Source organism: Mytilus californianus, unplaced genomic scaffold (assembly GCF_021869535.1).
Source record: "Mytilus californianus isolate M0D057914Y unplaced genomic scaffold, xbMytCali1.0.p SCAF_10, whole genome shotgun sequence".
Classification (NCBI taxonomy): Eukaryota; Metazoa; Mollusca; class Bivalvia; order Mytilida; family Mytilidae; genus Mytilus; species Mytilus californianus.
In genome coordinates this window covers 1,717,517-1,737,338 of record NW_026262582.1, presented here as the reverse complement: position 1 = coordinate 1,737,338, position 19,822 = coordinate 1,717,517, and the positions used below count along the sequence as shown (strand labels likewise).

The 19,822-nt window shown below is 32.2% G+C and overlaps 1 protein-coding gene across 1 annotated transcript in view; it reads right to left on the bottom strand.

The window, feature by feature from the left end:
• The window catches only part of LOC127717449 (uncharacterized), a 65,010-nt gene that overhangs the window by 7,624 nt on the left and 37,564 nt on the right, over positions 1 to 19,822 (bottom strand). The gene's annotated exons all lie outside the window — the stretch shown is intronic.

Below are 19,822 nucleotides of genomic sequence, written 5' to 3'. Positions count from 1 at the left end.
ATTTGGAATTGATGTTTATCTTGTTTACTTTTGTTTCACAGCAGTGTGTATTTCAAATGTATGTATGTTTTTACATACCTCTTGACGTTTTATGTCCACTCTTTCCTGGAAGGTACTGTTCATACGGACAGGGATCATCGAGGTTTCTACTACCATCCAATACAATTATGTAAATAGCTCTGTATGTTAAAAATGTCTGATGAGTAGAATAGAACACATCCTGCCCTCCAAAATCCCAGATTATTAGAGGTGCTATTTTTTTGTTGTGTAACTTCTTTTTTCCAACTTTTGATGACTTCTCTAAGAGTTTTTCCTTTGTGATTGACACTTTGACTTCTTTAACTTGTTTAGTAATGCCAAAAAAATGTTTTAGCTTTCTGATAATTCCAGGTTTAGTAACAGTTTCTATATGCAAATCATCAGTGAAATCTGACTTCAAAGAAGCATCATGAGAATCGTCCATTGACTTGTATTCATCAAACGAAGCTTCATATATTTTCCTGTCTTTCGCAGCATCCGAATTGTCGTTTTCAGTTGTATAATATTGTGCTACTTGTTCGTTTCTAGTGCTTAAGTCATCTGAACACTTTTCATCAAAATCAAATCTACCTGATTGCCTTTCTGAAGTACGGGGTTTGCCTTGTACATCTGACTCATATGTGTCATCGTTGTCTACTATTTTTGATTTCTGTCCTGCTACAGGTAAGGTTTGAAAATGAGGCTCGGGCAGTTGTTTGGCTTTCACAGATTCTGTCATGAAGCATTCAGTAGATGACGTGGCATCGAACGAATGTGATTCGTTCGATTTATGTGTCAGCTCTTCTTTGCTGGCTGACTTTGATGCGACCTCTGTAACATCTGATATATTTGAACTGCTTGATGTAGTATCTGCTAATAGAACATTTTGTTTTTGTTTTGTTTTGTCTTCTCGTAAAAGGGATCTGCAAACTGTGATTTCTTCCAGGGAAAAATCTAAATAAGAGATTATCTTAAACTATTCATACTACATTAGATGTGTTGGCAAATTTTAATATAAATGTACCATTTTTTTTTTAAATGTAGGAGATGCATATTTTTATAAGTATAAACGTATTTTTTCTAGTGACCATTCTTCCATTTTTCGGCATTGATTTATAGCTTCCGTTACTTAAATTTCAATGACAAACAATTTTGATACTAGTACATGAAGTCTGAAATAGGTCATGTTAAGAGATGAAGATAACTTGTGTTTTATGCTTTTATAGCTATATCTTTTACGACAAAAAGATCATTTCAGCTTCCCCAAAGAAGGAAAATAACAAAAATACCGAACTCTTAGACTATTCTAAGGACAATTCAAAATTGAAAATCCCTTACCAAAAGACAAAATCAAAAGCAAAAACACATAAACCAACGAAAAACAACTGTCATATTCTTGACTTGGTACAGACATTTCCTTATCTAGGACATTATGGAATAAACCTGGTTTGATAGCTAGCTAAGCCTCTTTTTTATACGACAGTTCCGTAGCATTCATTATATTGACAACAATGTGTGGGAAATTGTGAACTTTCCACTTCAAAATTGAACATTCTAGCGTCGCCTGTATGGATAATACTGTAAACCAACTTATTTGTGCGGATACTTTATTTCGCGTTTAGCCCTTTCTAGTCCATTTCGCGACCTTTTAATTTCGCGATTTTCTAATTTACTTACTGTAGGTTAAAAAGGAAAGGTATGTTGATACCTATTCGCGACGATTTAAATTCGCGTTATTTTTCTACTCGCGAAAGTCGTAAAAATAAATCGCTCGCGAAAATTTGTAGGTTTACAGTATATTGCCAATTAAAACACCTCTACCAGCAGAGCATTTGCCTTATTGTTGTAAATTTTCATGAAAGATGCAAGGATAATAATGAAATACACAAGACGCAGGTCTCGTCTATAGAAACTCATCAGTGGCTCTCAAAATTGAAAACCCGCATGGCCAACCTCATGCAAAATTGAAAAGCATTAACAGCCAACATAAGAAAACAATGAAATCATGTAGGACCATATCGTCTGCTTAAATTGTAAAAAAATATTTAATTCAATTTGTTAGTCATCAGATAGATTTGAATAGCGTTCAAAAAGAAATCAAGGACAGAACCATAAGTATTGATATATTATGGGAGAATGTAATTATTGCAACTGATTAACCAGATTTCTTTTGTCATGAAAACAGAACTGCTTTACACAAATTGATATAGTTAATTTACATCTGTTTAACACGTTGAAATGAATTCAAAATAAAAATAATAAATTAAACTTCGGTGTTTTCATTCGATTTCAAGCATTATAAAGCAATTTTACATCTTAAGCATGACCTACCGATTTAACAAAGTAAAGTTATATTTGATTCATACCTAATAATGTATAAATATTATATTTATTACCACCAAGACTACACTCAAATTTGCTGATAATATACTAGAGATGACATTTCTAAAGCTTAAGGGGCCTCGGTGGCCGAGTGGTATAAGTAGTTACTACTGTAATCACTCGCCAGTCAACACTGAGGTTGTGAGTTCGAACCCCCTCTCGTGCGGGTGCACTCGACTCTAATCTTAATTGAATATGATTGTCAGTTTTCCTATCGATGGTCGATGGTTTTCTCCGGGCACTCCGGCTTCCTCCAGCAATAAAACTTGCATCCACGAAATAGCCCAAAAGCGGTGCGTAAAAGCTGCGTTAAAATACAGAAAATCAAAATCAAATCTAAAGCTTTGATATGCATTTAGACATTTTTAACAAGTCGAAACGCATAATAAAAGCCAGTACCAAGCTTTACAATTGCAATGCGAATTAAGTAATCACCACTATTGCTCAAATTTATATTAAGTGTAATGCACTTTTCATAACTTTCCATTGTTATATTTTATGAATGAATTTTTCTAATGTATTAGTCAAGTGTACCTTACACTAAAAGGAATCAGTTTACAATGGTATATGGACAACAAGCACACATGAGTGGCCAAGACTGATTATTTCAAATACATGGACATATTTTACTGTTAATCACAAAATTATGAAAATAGATGTAAATCTATGTCAAAACTTCACTATTACTCTTACACTTATATTACCATTTAGAGGTATTGATGCATAGTAGGCAACGCCGATGATATAAAGAATGCAAATATTGAAATATACAGATATGCATGTATGGATAACCATCTTCTGTGTTCAATAGTATTGGAGATTGTGTGCTGAACTAAATCACTGTCTTATTTCAGAACATTTTAGAACTCGCCTTGACAGAACTTTTCCCGCATAAGATTTATAACTGAAACAAACATTTCCACCAGACTTGCTTTGGTCGTTGTAATATCATTAGTGGTACTTTCTTAACCAGATGCGCATTTTGACAACACATGTCTCGCAATTTAAGCTCGGAGATAAAACTTTTGAAAATCCAAAAATCCAATCTGCATTAAACATTTAAGGGCTAATAAAACCAACAAAGCACAAAATATGACCATAGCTGTGCAATACATCAACGCTCCAAAGCTTTGTAACAACAAATTTTGATAATACAAAATGCGCATGTTAATGCAAGTACTGAAGTACTTTTTTAGGCTGTTGATACTCGGTGACTTACAGTACACATGCAGTTGTATCGACCAAGGAGAAATAATACCATTAACAATACCAAATTTACCTCTACATAATAAGCTTTTTGACAATGAATGTCTCTCGTCATGGTCGGGGCCGAAATATTTCAAAATATAAATTAAAAAAAAAGTAAAGCTGGTTAAGCCAAAAAAAGGACAAACAATATAGCTAAAACTCGGAATGGAATCAAATATTTCTATGAGGGGCATGCATTCCTTAAATTCAAGTAGTTTTAATATTGTTTTAACCGTAATTTTTTACAATACAATGTCGGTATTGCATATCCAGCACCACAGTTATGGCTTTTGGGCTATGTAGGTCTTACCTTGCCGTCCTCCAAGCCATTCCTTCGTTTCACGGTCAAAGTAGGAAAGCCCGTTGTATAATTCTATTCCATCAGTTGACTTTCTGAATCTAGTTGGAGATTTACCGATAAGATGTCGGGCAATAGTTGTCTTCCCTGTACCCTGCTCTCCTGCTAACATTACTCTTGACTCAAAATGAAGATAACTTTCTTCTCCCAATAAACTGGAAAAGACTTGCGCTGACTTTTTATCCAATTTCTTAACTTCAATTGGAAGACCTGAAAATTCGAATAATCACTGTAATATTCAAATTCTACAGAGTAGTGTTGTAGTACGGTTTATCGTTTATCATATAGTTAATCATTATATTCAGTGCGTTGTACCTGATTATATTTTTTTACGTTTGCTCTTCTTTTCCTGCGTTATATATATATTTGAAACGTGTCACTATAAAGTCACTACATATCAAAACATGTCTAGGTGCTAAAGAGCTTCAAAACGTTTTTTTTTTATAAGAACGCCCATTCGGGTCCACTATAAAATAAACACCCAACTTTGAACGTGTCTAGTCTCCCAATCGTGTCAGATTTCCCAAAATGTTGCAAAACATAAAGACATACAAATCAAAATGCTCAAGCTGAAGGTCAATTCGTTATCTGTAATACATTTCATATACGGATACTATCAATTTAAAACTAAGACGACAAACCGCGTCCACCATTTTTAAAACGCGATTCGAAATTACATAATGTTGATTAATATAAACATTGGTTATTGCTCTTTCACTTCTTTTACTATTGTTTTTACTATTTTAGCTGTTGTTCAACCTTTCAGGTTGACTTGAAATTAGAAATATTGTTAATAAGGCCTTTTTCGACAGGCTTTAAAATCCTTGCCCATTTAGGGCTTCCGATTAGCTGTGCAGGATGTATAAGTCGTAGTGCTAATTTAAGTATACACCAAGACCAAATACGTACAGATACACACGTACTTCACTAGGGGTGACAGTACGTACTTGATGTTTGAGTAGATCCTGATTTACTTCTGGAATCCTTCTTGTTGTACATGGCACGCAAACTTATCAATTAAAGTCGGTTCCGGTCACAATGTGGACATTAAATCCGATACCTCGTGTAAGGAGAGTGCCCTTATTTCATGCACATTAAAAACCATTGCACCAATTGTATGCAAGGCCAGGAGGCAGATTGTTACAAGTGAAAACGTCTCTCTATCTAATAAACCCTCATTTGAAAACTACCTTCATTTCGAAATGGATAAGGTAGTAGAAAGAGTGTCATCACAATAACTTAAAAATATTTATATTCAATTCCCGAGTCCCGATAAGGTAAATCCTATTTTCCCGCAAACAATAACATGAATAAAGTCCCAATCTGACGTGCCGAAAAATTCCTTCAACCCCTCATTATATAACCTACCTGTTGTATTTATTGTAAATATGATCTCGTCCTTTTCTTATCCTAAACACAATTCCAACCTTGTGAACGATGGTACATGTTTTTTGTTTATATGTTGTTCACCTTTTTTAAGACCTTTATGTGTAAACTGAGTTTTTTTCATACACTCCACATTGTAACGATCATCATCCCTAAATTATAAACGTTCTATTGAACCGAATTCAGAAAAAAACGGTAATTATTAAATCAATCTTTGCTTGTGGTGAATGATTTCATCATATATACCATGCTAAAACCTTCATGCGCCATACGTGCGTTACGTCTACAAAAGACTAAAAGACTGACTCGCTCGAATAAAAAAAGTTAAAAAGGCAAAATAAGGTAAGAAGTTAAAGAACATTGAGGGCTTTACATTTGGAAAGGTCTTGCAAAATACAGCGACGGTAGTCTTTTTCTGGGGTACAATTCATTAGCAATTAGTTTATAATTGTGACAATGTACATAAAAAGTACATTCTGCAGACGACCTTCAAGGTCTTCACAATTAAACTACTACTTGACAAGATGACGAGATCCTTTCACTAGCTGACACCACAGACAGTGCTGATTACTGAGCTGGTGATACTCTCCGGAGGGAATTTCTGTCAACAGAAATATTGACCGATTGGTCGTAAATAAACTGATTATAGAAAAAAATTGACGCCAGACGTGCAATACGTCTGCAAAAGACTCATTATTGACACTCGATTCCAAAATGTTTTTTTATATCCCTGACACAAATGTATCATTATGCATTGAAAAAAAAACTAACAGTAAAAAAGTTAATATATCAATAAAATCATCACAGATACCGGGATTAAAATTTTGTATTTGAGCCAGACACGCGTTTCGTCTACAAAAGACTTATCAGTTACACTCGAATAAAAAAAAGTAAAAAATACATAATAAAGTACGAAGTTGAAGAGCATTGAGGACCAAAAACTCTTTAAAGTTTTGATAAATTTTTCATTGTGCAAACAAATACAAATAATGAATAAAAAGTTGTTCCTTATTCAAAACAAATTAGTCAATAAAAATTATAGGTAAAACATACTAACCAGGCAGACGTGCTTCATAATTCTGCAAAAGAAAATATTGTCTATGTGTGCGTCTTATATCTAAAGCTTTGCATTTTCCTATATGCTTACATACTTAACAAATAGATTTTCAGAACATACATTGATTCTTTAACAGACATTAACTTGTATCAATATTTTAAAAAAAATATAATTGAAAATACTAATTACAAGTATATATAATTCATGCATTACCTTAAACAACTGTCTTGTTTCCAATGTATAGGCTAGCTCGCTTGGCGTCTTTCCCTGTATCACACAAAATAGTTGTATTTGTATAAAAAAAATATGAAACAGACTAAATTGGTTATCAAAGGTACCAGGCTTATAATGTTATAAGCCAGACGCGCGTTTCGTAAGACTTATGAGTGACGCTCAGATCAAAAAAGTTATAAAGCCAAACATGTATTGAGTATTGAGTATTGAGGACCCAAAATTCCAAAATGTTGTGCCATATACGGCGAAGGTAATCTATGTCACACATTTTTCATATATTTGTTGTGGTCAATTATAATGTTGACTGAAGACGACAAACACATCGGTATCCATTCGTTTAAAGCGACAACTAGCGAGTGATTAAGATGTCTTCAGACCTGTTTATTCAGAATTTGTAAGTTTTGTCAAATAATGTTTATAAACGATTAATAACATTTGATGATATGTCTTCTTTTGTGTTTTTAGTAGTTAAGTATATCTTATGGATTAAAGACGCATTCTTCTGACCAATAATTTTGACATAACAAAATATTAAGAAATTGTTATTAGCTAGCAACTCGAAAATTATTTGATATAGGCTCCATTTTGTTTTTGTAATATGTCTTAATCTTAAACCGCATACTCATTTTTGTTTTTAATTTGGTAGTTTAGGAGTAACATTGCTTTTGTCGTAAAGACATACAAATATAACTAAATATGTCTTCCTTTACATTTATGCACACTTATGTTTCAACGTCCCGTCTTTGTTTATATTTTTGCATTACGAACGATGATGTGTTTGACAATTTATGACCTCTTTACATTAAATCCTTTATCGTTGAAGCTTTTGATTTTGCTATTTGATAAGAGAATTTCTGTTTGAATTTTCCTTGAAGTACAGTTTGCTTGTTATTTTACCTTTTTCATTGTTGAATGTTCATTGTTTTTCTTTTTGTGATTGTTTTCTACACAGCCCAAGCCGTTGGTTTTTTTCGTTTGAATTGTTTTCTTGTTTTTCTTGTCGGTGCCTTCCGTAGCTGACTTTACTGTAATAATTTTTTCTCGTCGTTGATGATTGTACGGTGATATATACTAGTCCTTGTTATTTTTCTTTAACGTAAACGTTTGTGATTGGCAATCGTACCACCTCGATAGTATTGGGAAAATAAAAAAAAAAAAAATCTAATACCAAGATTAACACACGGGCAAAGAATCAATTGTCTTGACATTGATCCTCCCCTCCTGTTTTGCCATGTTTACTCTAATGTATTGACTGTTTTAATGGAGGTGATTAAAAACGAAAACTCACAATCAAAACACGTAATTCAAAGAAGACATCTATGTGCAAAAAAAAATCGACAGGAGAACACTTCAAAAAGGCTACTGAAGTTTACTCATTGTGATATAAATTTAAATCAATATTTCTAGAAAAATTTCACTCAAAACATGTCCTCAGAGAAAGTGTTCTACAAATTCTTATTTACACAAAAACGTCCTTCCAATTTTACCATTTTTTTTCTAAATTGACAATTGTCTGATAACCATGATGACTAATAAAAGTTCCATATCACGTCATCGCATTTCTAAACTCTTTCAGCAGGCAATCTGACAAAAAGTTGTCATATGTTGCATTAATTATTTAAACCAATAAATTGTGCTATCTGATATCTTCTCTTAAATGTTAGAACAAAATTTGGGGTTTGTTCTGTTATTGTTAGTTAGGTCTATAAACTTAAATGACAGACTATAGATCACAAAATATATCAACACCATACCTGAATACACCGATTAATTTACGCGGAAGTAACATTACCTGTTTTACTTAATATATCTTATAATCAATTACAGCAATTTATGTTTTAGAAATGACAAAAGTACACCTTTGCTGGAACTTACTTCATTATTTCGCTTGTTTGGATCACATTCTCTGTCTAATAAAAGAGTTACCATCGCCTCGTCACTGTCATATTCGGCAGCTACATGTAATGCAGTGTTTCCATCCTTGAAAAAAGGAAAACATCAAATATTAAAGCCCTGTGATCACACTGTATTTAACACATATAGAGTTTCTTTTACAGTCAGATGACCCTCTTTTCCTTACCTGCAAAAGCAAGATTTACCCCTGCACGAGTTGGTTCCGGGACCAAACTTTTGCATTTACTGCATCTGACTTGAGATTGAATGTATTGGTCAACACGAATAAGAAAAAAGAAAAACAATGATATACTTTGTATTAGTACATTTGAGAAGACATTTCTATCTTTGGAAGCTTTTATGGTTCATTTTTTGTGTTGTGTTGAACTGACAGATGGCTTTTGAAGAAGGCTCCCTTAGAATTTATTTTACAGGTGAAGCCATCAGTGTAGTTCAGATTAATATTTTGAAAAGTTATGACTGGTAGGCTGGTTATTTTCTGAATTATTAAAAGATTAGCAAACTGCTACCTTTTGGTACATTCAATTATGTAACCATTTCTAAATTTTGTTACCTTTTTTACATTTTCAGCCCTTCCTTTTATTCATTTGTATATCATAAAGAGATGGTATTTGCTGATGGTTTTGCAACATTTGTGATTCGTGATTTCTGACAGGATATACTTCAAGTCCATTTGTAATTTACACAAATGTCTCTGCGTAATTGTCAAATATCTATTGTGCACACAGAGACAAGGATACATGTTTGATCATAACCAAGACAAAATAACACTCCGAAATATGATAATGTATTAAGGCTCTCTACACAAAAACAACATATGTATAACGGGTGCTGTTGACAAACAAAAAACAAACGTACAACGGGTATTCTATATTAAATACAAACCAACGTAAAGTGAATTTGATTGATTGTTGGTGTTTTAACGCCACTTTAAAGCACCACTTTTGGGCTATTTTGTGGCGGCCAGTTTTTATTGATGGAGGAAGCCGGAGTGCCCGGAGAGAACCACCGACCTTCTATAGGAAAACTGACAATCCTAGTCAATTAAGATTGAAGTCGAGTGCACCAGCACGAGCGGGGTTCGAACTTACAACCTCAGTGTTGACTGGCTAGTGATTACAGTAGTAGAACTACTTAAACCACTAGGCCAACGAGGCCCCACGTAAAGTGGATGTTGTAGATCACACAAACATACGTATATCGTAGATTGATGGTTATACATTGCGCACATGCATGTATAACGTCAATAAACGTTTTACATAATTTAAAAAATTAAAAAAAATTAAATGTGCATCATATTTTATTGATAATTTTGAAATTTGTTAGTTGGATACAAAAAAAAAGGTACCTTATCTCGTCCTCTTTAACCATAAGAAGTATATAATATATAACAATCTAGTTAGTATTTGATAGTTAACATATTTCTGAAATATATACAGTTCTTAATTATAATATATTCAAGAGAAAAAAATAAAGAAATAAAAATCACAGAAATATTAAATGTTTGCAACAGCAAAACAAAAAATAGACAAAAACATTATGTCTTACTTGCAACATTCATTACAGCTCACACGGGTTTTTTTTTTTTAGGATTATGTTTGGTCAAGCAAATATGAGGAGCATAACATAAATGCAGGTATAAACATAGACAAAACAACAAACATACACAGAAACCATCATATAACAATATCAAATCATTACATAGATTGTGGTGTGGATAAGGTAAAGAAATGTAAATAATTATTCCTTTTTTTAATTGTTTGGTTATTGATCCAATCTTTGAGTTTAATACATAAATCTGTTATTTTATAACATGTCTAAAATATGTACTCAGTGTCTTCACTAGCCTTATTACAGAAAGTACATTTATCTTAATTTTGAATAAAAATTCATTTGTGCCTATGATTCTGTGTATTATTCTATACTGGAACCAATGAAGTTTTGAGCTTTTTATGGTGTAAAACAAAACATTGTACACTTTTTTCCAATCCAAATTATTAAAATCTTACAGATGTTGGCCATGTGAAATGGTTTACTTGAAAAAAACACACACTTGTTTCTAGTGTTAGAGATTCTTTGAGTTATTTTTTAGTCCTGTAAAATTTACCTGAGTTGTGTTATATATATAGAATTTTGTCAGGAGTGTTATTAAGTCTCTTATTGTTTTATTTCCTGTATTTCCGAAATTTCCAAATAAAAAAGTATCCATACAAAATGGAATTATTACTTTTTTTTAAATTGTTTGGTTATTAATCCAATCTCTGAGTTTAATACAAAAATCTGATATTTTATAGCATGTCCAAAATATGTGCTCAGTATCTTCAATAGCCTCATTACAGAAATACATTTATCTGTTTGTTTTATCTTATTTAAAAAAAAATCATTTGTGCCTATGATTCTGTGTATTATTTATGGTGTAAAAATACAAATTGTGCACCTTTTCAAATCCAATTTTTTATTTAATATTAGAGACCACTTAGCTTCACAGTTAAGCCTTGCACTTCTTTTTTCTAATAACGCAGTATACATATCTTTTGAGCTTTTATTTGATTAAAAAATATGTTCTTATATTATTTCGAAGAATTGGCCCATGCAATGACTGAAAAAAGACAGTCTTCAGAGACACACATTTATTATGTTAGAGAGATTTTTCATATGATTTTATTGCTAATAAAACCCCATTATGATAAAGAAAGTTAGATTTAATTTCAGAAATATTTTGACATTGCACAAAAGACATTGATTTACCCTCATTATCTAGCAGATTTTTTATCAACAAGATAGCTTTATCAGCCAAATCTGTATAGAAAACAGATATATTTTCTATTCCAAATTTAATTATTCCAAAGTGCGTCTGTTACAAATTCGTCTTCATTTTTTGGTATAAGTTTATTTTGCATTTCTGTCCATGCTTTAAAACCTCTTTCCTAAAGGGGTTTTACATCTGTTTGATGCTCCTAAAAATACCAGGTTTTCAATATTAAAACTTTCTATGCTTTCCACAAGCTTTTTGATTTTTGTATTGTTTTTTAACAACCGTTGGACCCGTGCTAGTTTAAGCCCTTTAAAATATTTTTTTTTTCAATATCTAGCATTTTCAGCCCTCTAAGTTTATGATCCAGACATAATATTTCTCTTTTAATCTTGTCAGGCTTGTTTTCCAAACTAAATGAATATATTGTGCTAATAAGTTGTTTAAGAGTAGTATGGCATGGTGCTTGTAATGTTATAAACAGATGATTTAATTTTGAAATAATAAGTGTCTTGTTATTTTTTTTCACTAGAGTTAGTGTTTGTTAAGACCACATTTTAATTTTATTTTCAATTTCTTTTATTTTTGGATAATATATCAAAAATTCCATTTTTGCAAGATGACCGAAAAGTAAATACTTAGTAGTGTAAACCTACTGGAACCCCATTCCAATCCCCCCGTTACTAACATTGTATCTTGACTATATTTTGTCTTACCTATCCACATCACCTTTGTCTTGTCCATGTACATATAGTGACCAGACATTTCAATATATTTATGTAATAAGCGGAGAGATGCATTCAAAGATTCTGGTGTACCGTCAAGAATAATTGAATTGTCATCTGCATATGGAGAGATCAAATATTCACTATCATGAAAACCGTTTGATCACTGTTTATAACTTGAGGTAGAACTAATTTTATACGCTCTGCTATTCAGCTCTATGCTAATTTATATGTGATATTTATCACCCGTTGTTTACATGATATAATACCTTGTTTTTGAGTGATAGACAATTCCCCCTTTTCGTAACCATTAATTATAGAGCAAAATACAAATTTTCCTATATCTAATCAGAAAAACTTGAAAGATTTATTTGTACAACCATCTGACCCAGAGCTTTTTTCATTTTTCACTTTCGCTTTGATCATTCACTATAAGTAATTTCACCCTCCAAAGATTCTTTTATGGTATTACTGTATTTAGTTTCTTTAATATCAATATCAGGAATTTCACAATTAAGGTAAACATTATTCAGGCGTTCTGTTTTGGTATATAACATTTTGTAATAATTGTTTGCCCCCTTTGATATGTTACCCTGTTTATTGATAGTGCCTTTTTTTCATTGACTAATTTTGGAATAGTTTTATTTATAAAATGTTTAGTTTCTCAATTCAGAAAAAAGTTTGAAGGGTTTTTCCCTTCTTCTATGCGTTGCATTTTAGATCTGATGAAGGACCCCCTTTATTTTATCTTGCCTTAATACTTTTAGATCTGTTTTATTTCTTCAATTACAGTAAAGATTTCTTCTGACAAGATTTATTCTTCTAATTTTTTAATATCCTCTGATAGTATTCTTTCTTTTTTATCTTTTTGTTTCGTCCTAAAAGAAGCATATGAAATTGGATTTCTGCTAATAAAGTTTCTAAAAAGAGTTAATCATTTATAGTTAATTGAATTTCTAAGTCATTTATATGCTCTAAAGTTTTCTGCTATATTCTATTGATGCCCATTGTTCTTTTACTTTATCTATAGTCTCTTTAACAGCAATTGAATATTCAATGTCATGTTGAAGTGAATTGTTAAATTTCCATAGACCTTTACCAGTTATGAAATTATTCATCTTTATGGTCTCAACATGGGATTTAAGGTACAGTTGAGCAGCTTGGATTTCAAAAACACCCCCATTCATATATTGAATAATTGTGAAATCCCTACCTATACATATATTTCACAGCGAAATCATAACCCATTCATATATTTATCAGCTCAAATAGTACCTATATGCATATAAGATCTTATTATATATTAAAAACACATTTTTTAACAAGATTATTAATTGTGACAGTGTAATACAATTTGATCAACAACAAAACTTGTGTCAATAAGTTTCAGCAGATGTGGAAATTTTAATGACAAAGAGTTTGGGAAATTCAGTGAAGATCTTTGCACAACAAACTGAATAAACAGCTGTGCCATGAGCGCATTATACGCCCGTCGCATTTAACGAATAAAGTTCAATGTCATATCAGAAATTTGTGAAAAACTAAAGGGAGGTTATCTTTATTGATATAAACCAGTCACACCAAAGTTTAATGAAAACTGTTCAAAGCACTTTAAAGGTATTGTCCGAAAACTAGATAATCACCCCTTTTTTATGAATAAAATCCCATAACTCGGAAGTGTAAAATCTAAAATTTATAAGAATTGAAAGGGAGCTTACATCAATAGATATAAACAATTCTCCAAAGTTTCATGAGAACTGCTGAAAGCATTTTTGAGTTATTGTCCGAAATCTGGAAAATCCCCCCCCCCCCCCCCCCCCCCCCTTTTTTTAATGAATAAATTCCATAACTCGAAAACATATAATCTAAAATTTATAAAAATCAAAAGGGAGCTCGTGTCAATAGATATAAACAATTGACCAAAGTTTCTTGCAAATTGGTGAAAGCATTTTTGAGTTATTGTCCGAAAAATCCCCCCTTTTTTAATGAATAAAACCCCATAACTCAGAAACGTAAAATCTAAATTTTATAAAAAACGAAAGGGAGCTCACATCAATAGATATGAACAATTCATCACAGTTTTATGCAAATTCGTTGAAGCGTTTATGAGTTAATGTCCGACATGTTGACGGCGGACGGACGGACGGACGCACAGACGGACAACGGTATACCATAATACGTCCCGTAAACGGGCGTATACAAATTATGACCCATTGATATATCACAATTGGTCAATTAAGACCTATTGATATTTTTCCTCGGTAAAATTGCACCCCATTGATATATTTGACGTATCAAAAAGGGACCCATTCCAGCGGCACATATGTATAAACCTTCATATAGGAACCCCGTGGGTTTTGTTAACCGTCATGAAATATCTGTGTCATATTGGACTACGGATATATTCACTTATCACGTAACAGAAATGCAGTCCTCATCTTTTCGATTATGAAAATTTCGAAAGCGACCAGTTATCGGACTTTACTTGCATGAGCAACATGATAGGTGCCACATGTGGAGCAATAAAAGCTTATCTTTACGGAGAGGCTTCTTTTGACTGTTTCGATTTATTTTTTGACAATTGCATTTTCTGTTTCATTTGGATTTTGAGTTTTGATTCCCCATTTGTATCGTTTCTCTCTTTTTGTATCCTGTATAATTTTGTTGGACAGTCCTATTGGAATTTGAAAAATGCAATTAGCTGTTGAAATATCCTATCGAATGATATATTTCTAAATGCAGGTGAGTAATTAACAATATGTGTTGTCGTGTATTACCTCTACCATGGTCGACGTTTTTTTACAATTTGGTTGCCCAACGCAAATCAGACTAACATTGAAAAACACACATTATAACTTATATTGCTGCATGGATCTTAAAATTAAGTTATGTACAAAAGGACCAATTAACCCCTATTCTACCTAATGTAACGTGCAAAGTCTATTTTACATACATATGCCATCATTATTCTTTCTATTGTTTGTGTGTGGAGGAAACGTAGTAAGAACAGTACGAATAAACAGACTTAGGATACACATATATATGTCAAAATCCTGATGGGAAATTCGTCGTTACATTAAAATTTGATTACATTTTTAAATATATTATAAATATTGGAAATATAACATATGTAGCGAATAAAACCGGGTATCGGTCCATCGCGAAAACAGGTACATACACGCCTGTAGTGTAGTTTCAATTTTTACCAATCAAGAATTAAAACCAGAGACTAGAAAATAAAGCATTAAAAAGGTGCAACGTATTAAAATCGATTAAGGAGCAAGTAAGTTCCAAATAAGTAACAGGTTATATGTCCAGCGCAGAAAATTGTACATATGTGTTAACGGGGTTAATGTAACTCCAATTAACTAAAACTAACACCACCGACAAGAAAAAAAAACCTTAAAAAGCTTCAACGTATACAAAGCAATTAATGAACGAATAAGTAACGAATAAGAAACAGGGTTACAGTCATGCGCAAACATGACAACATACGCGCGTAATTTCACTACTACGAACCACGAACTAACATCAGAGACAAACAAATAATGCGAAAAGAAACATTAAAAAGATGCAGCGTATACAAAGCGAATAAGGAACGAATAAGGAACGAATAAGTAACATGGTATCAGTCGAGCGCGGAAACGGGTACATACGCGCCAATAGAGAAATTTCACCACTAAGAAACAAGAATATTCACCAGATACAAGAAAGTAAAAGAGAATAATGCATTAGAAATGTCAAGGTATACCAATCGAAAAAGAAACGAATAAGTAGCGAATAAGTAATAGGGTATTAGTCGAGCACAGAAACTGGTACATACACGCTACTAGGGTAATTTCACCACAACGAACCAAGAACTAACACCAGATAAAAGAAAGTAAAAGAGAAGAAATCATGTGAAGAGAAGCGAAAGATACCAAAGGGACATTCAAAGTCGAAAATAAATTGACAACGCCATGGCTAAAAAAGGAAAGACCAACAAACAAACAAAAGTACACAGAACACAACACAGAAAAGAGACTGAGCAACACGAACCCCACCAAAAACTGCTCATGTTAGTACAAACCCGGTAATCAGTCTTAATCGGTATGTCACATTTGGGAATAGGGGACGGGATTGTAGTTACGACATTAAGAACATATCCGTTATCATCTGTGAAACGGATATTCCAGAACGGTCAACCGTAAAATTTCGTTTAGAATGTTAACGTATACAATTCGAATGAGAAAGGAATAAGTAACGAGTAAGTAATAAGATATTAGTCAAGCACAAAAAGGGTACATACGTGCTAGTAGGGTACTTTAACCTCTACCAACTAAGAACTAACACAAGAGACACGGAAAGAAAAGATAGGAACTCATTAAAAATGTGCAACATATAAACTCGAATAAGGAACAAATAAGTAACGAATAATAAACAGGGTATCGCTAAAACGGATAGACACGCGCTCAAAAGTTGATTTCACCTCTACAAACCAAGAGCTATTACTAGAAATTAGAAAATAAAGCGTTAACTATGTATTCTTCTGACGTTTCCGTCTCGTTGAAATCCGTTCTGGAATTATTTCCAAAACATGTAAGTCAAGAGGAAAATATCAATGAATTTAAAAAAATAATATAATCAAACTTAATTCTGTGAAAAAATTGTGTATTTATTTTAAGTAGTTTTTGAGTAATACAATGTTTAAATTTTATAACCAATCAAGTCAGTCTCATTAGCCAAAATGTCGAGAAAATGGGTGAGGGGTACAAGAAATGAGTTTACAAGAAACATGTACATCTCATATCCATTTGTTCTTTTCAAATTTCTTAGATATGTATTTTTTTGCTTCATTTATAACAAATAAGTTAAAATAATATGCTTTTTGTTCTAAAAAAAGAGAAAAATCCCAAATTTACAAAAGTGACCCTATGGTAAATTTGACACGAAAAAGCAACAAAATTTTATAATTTTTTTTATATTAACAACTACCTATAGTTTTTTTTAAGTTAAATTTATTCAGATTGATCTTTAGTGAAAGTATGAAAAAAGGTTTAATTGTAAAACTTGGATTTTTTTCATGATAACAGCCCAAAAAGGGGCAAACATTGATAAAAATGGGAAAATCATCAAAATTGGGTGCTTTCAAATGACCGTAGCAAAACAGATGTGCACCACCATATGATTTTTTTCTTTACCAATTATTTTTTAAAAGTCATATAAACCCAAAAATCAGGTTAAGAAAAAAAAGTTTAATTCTAGAAATTGTTGGCTCCTCAGAGGTATACATCCTTAAAAGGGGAACAAATATTATAATCGAATAACGAACGAACATGTAGCGAATAAGGAATAAGACATTACATAACAAATAGATAACGAGAAAGGAATAAGAAACGAATAAGGAATAAAAAATAAGGAATAAGTAACGAATAAGGAATAAGAAGTAAGTAAGGAATAAGGAATTAGTAACCAACATGACCATCCTATCTAATTGAATAGTTGTATTGTAGCAATATAAGTATTAAGTTAGACATCACTTTTTTTTAATATATATTATAAATTAAAGATCACAAACCATAATTGATGTTTTATTCTTTAACTGAGATATTTTGTTGTATTCCGAAATTGTAATAGAAATACATGGATTTTTCTTTGAGCTAAAAATATACATGTTTTACATTTAAGTTTAAATCTTAATTCTGGTTGACACGGATTGGTGTGTATACTTTGAACAAGACATTATTTGACGCGAACTGCAAACTGAAGAATGCGTGTACGGCGTGCATTGTTCATCTGTTAAAACAAATCGTTGATAATACCAATGCGTATATTGTCATGATAATATCTGTTTGTGAATGTTTTGACTTACTTTCATATTAACAGGGTCCAATGCAGACTCATTTTTTTTAAATTATCACACCTAGGTTTTCGATATCACAAACTTGTCGAAACTTAATTTTATCATCGGTACAAGGACACCGTTCGTATATATATATAAACCTTATACGTGTAGGAATTTCACATCCCAGATTGTGTGGTTATATTCTATACAAAGCACAACAATGTCGGTATTCACCTAAAAAGCTTACCAAACCTTTAAGCAGACTTATTTGGAAAAGATATAGTTACGATAATGTCGTCAGGTCATTAAAGGTGAACAACAACTATGCAAAGTGGCAATCAAAACCAAAATTAAGATGAAACACGGACGAAAAACACTGTCATATGTAAATATAGATTTCGTTTTTTCCGACAGGATATTCGTCAAGCCCATTAGTAATTCAAATAACTGTCTATGAGTAATTATAAAATTTCTTTTGTGCACAATATGTAATATTTATGCATAATCAGGAAATATAACACTCCGAAATATTATAATATGTTACGGCTCGTTTGAAAGAAATAATGCAGATGTATAACGGATGTGGTGCCAAACTGAAGACAAACGAATAACGGTTGTTCCGAATTTATAAACTGTTAACACAAATATATGTCTCACCTTTCTGTAATTTTGATAGTATAATGCAAATATTGAATCTAAATGACAAAATTTAAACATGAAAATGATGTGAAAGTTTCAAAGACAATGAACCACGCTGGGAGGACGGGACCATAACATCATTGAAAAGAGACTTTGAAATTCTAATACAACTGCATACTTACTATCATTGATTTAACATTAGCGGTTCTTCTTAAAACGATCTAATCACAAACTTAACATGTATAATATGCAAAACATTAAAAGTCAACAGACCAAGACTGAGGCGGCGGAGCCAAATAATTTCTATGGAAATGTGCGAATGCTAATACAAATGCATATCAAATATCATTGACCTACCATTATAGGTTCTCAATAAACTGACCTAATCGCAAACGATCACATTGTTGACGCCAACGCCATAAACGCTGTCGGAAACATTATACAAAAGTCTCACCTTTTGACGCTGTCTACGTGGAACAAAAACGAACTAATGTTTGGCGGTTGTTGTGAAGCACATACACATACCTAAACGCAAGATCTGCTAGATAAATCGTAAGATTGCATTTATACATTATTTTTGAACTCATGTGTTACGTATTCTTACGTACATAATTTATTTTTATCATACATGCTTGTGTGTGTGTGTGTGTGTGTGTTGTGAGAGAGAGAAGTGGAGAGATACGGACAATTTCGATTGACATTTTTATCATTCTTTTATGGTGATGCCCTCTTATTTGTTTTATCAATGCAAATACTATAATTCATATAGGCTGAATAGGACTCACCAATATGACGTATTGCATGAGTTATTCCTCTTGATTCGTGTGATTGAGGAGTTTACTCTCATGCATTTCAAATTATGTCGTATGCATTACTAACTTTAAAGTTATTGTGTGAACTATTTAATTTTCTTCCGTCTGTCTGGGTTTTTTTTAACAAGAAGATCCATTAAAAGTATTGACCACAAGTAGAACCCATGCATAACATACGTAGTCTACACTCATTGTCTAATTTATGATAGTTTTCAGACTAAATTTTAGACTCAAGTAGACTTTACGCCCTTTGCTAAAAAAATAATTTTTTTTACCTGTAAATATTGATGAAAATCAGAAACGACCCAATTGCATATTTTATGATATAGGTTCTACTTATAGGACCATATTTCAAAGAGCAAATTATGCAACATAGTGATTCATGAACACCACATCTCTAACATTTCCAAACATTTAATACGTTTCAATTATCGGTAAATTAAGTATTGCTCTATAATTTATATTTTTTTTTG